The sequence below is a fragment of the Euprymna scolopes genome, chromosome 44, assembly GCF_053919585.1.
Source record: "Euprymna scolopes isolate OS-2025 chromosome 44, ASM5391958v1, whole genome shotgun sequence".
NCBI classification, from domain to species: Eukaryota; Metazoa; Mollusca; class Cephalopoda; order Sepiida; family Sepiolidae; genus Euprymna; species Euprymna scolopes.
In genome coordinates, this window is record NC_136525.1 from 49,438,721 (window position 1) to 49,440,398 (window position 1,678).

Here is a 1,678-nt window from a genome sequence, read left to right on the forward strand (position 1 = left end):
CGCATGTTCTCGTCTAATGAATGCGTGAATGCAGGATTGACATGAAATTCTTAAAGATAAACTAAAATGACCGGGAAATGGGCTGAAATGACTTAAATAAATAAAAAGTAAATGACTTAGAATGACTTTAATAAACTTAAGGATAAATTGAATAACCTTAAGAATGACTTGAATGCTTAAAAAATAACTGGAATCTTTCAAAAACAACTTGAATGATCTGAAAAATGACTTGCATGGCTTTGAGACTGACTGGTTGTAAAGTGGGTGATCATTTGACATTTAATTAATAAAGAAAAATGATCCCCTACTTTATATCACAAAGCAAGTACAGCATGTAGTAAGAACAGATACTACACTTTGATCTTGGCCCAAAAGCCGAGAAATGAGTATTTATTTACTCGCACACTGAGTTAATTAGGCACAAGGCCGATTTTTAAAGTGAGGAGTGAAGGTAAAATGGGGGCCAACTCCCAGGGGAGTAGGGGAGCTGGATTGTGACAATTGGTATGAAGGGTTGGCCCTACATTGACCAAGGTCTTATATGTGGGATTGTCCCCACATATGGTCTTTGCTTGCAGTATCTGCCGGAAAAGATGGCATTTATTTGCTCCCCCACCGAGCAAATTAGGCACAAGGCCGATTTTTAATGTGAGGAGTGAAGGGAGGGGGAAGGGAAAAAGGGGACCAGCTCCCGAGAGGTGGGAAATGGGAGCTGGTTAATGGTCAGGCATGTGGGGTTGCCCCCACATCTGGTCTTTGCTAGTCATAGCTTGCAGCATCTGCCGGAAAAGATACTACACTTTGATCTTGGCCAAAAGACCAAGAAAAGCTTCAAATGATAAGAACAGCATCTATTAACAACAGACCTTTGATCTTAAACAAAAAGGCCGAGCACAAAAGTGTTACGGACAGACCGACCGACCGACCGACCGACCGACCGAATGACTTATAGAGTCGCTTGCACGCGACTAAAAACAGCAATATGACAAAAAAAGACATGCTCAAGATTATGTTTGTTTAACTTCTAAACATATTTATAAATCTCAATATAAATTTTAAACAAAATAAATATATGTTTATTTTGTCATAATGCGTTGTTTTGACTTCAAACGTATCTAATACATATTTTATTTTATTCAAACACAAGCGGAATATTAATCATAATAGGAATAAGCATACTCATCTCAAAATGAAATATAGAGGAATTTAAGAACCAAATTAAAAATAAAACAGAAAAAAAAAAAACGAATGAAAAAGAAGAAATAGAAAATATGACATTTCGTAAAAATGCCCTCTACCGGTCGTTCTGTGAACCTCAAATATAAACTCCGAGAATGCAAAAATACATAATAAAGAAATAAATAACACAAAAATATAGGAAATTTTGGAGATTGGATTAATGGATTACTTAAGGGGACGGTTCATCAAGAACTTGTTTACGTTGGACTTGAAGACAATCAAACTGTAATCAGCTGGAAAGCCGGCAAACGGAACAGAGTTCCAAAGGCCTATATATTCTATATATTCTAAGAAAGAATTTCGCTTAATCAAAAAAAAAATATAATATAATAATGATAAATAAATAATTAAATAAATAAAAATCTTTATGATGTACGCATCCGTCACGGAACAGAATTGTCATATTCCAAAAGTCACGTAAGTTTTATTTTCACTAAGA

General features: G+C 35.3%; 1 pseudogene; it reads right to left on the reverse strand.

Annotated features, from left to right (window-relative positions):
* Positions 1–259: 259 nt before the first annotated feature.
* On the reverse strand, positions 260–387 carry LOC145268918 (U2 spliceosomal RNA; annotated as a pseudogene).
* Between the last annotated feature and the right edge of the window lie 1,291 nt (positions 388–1,678).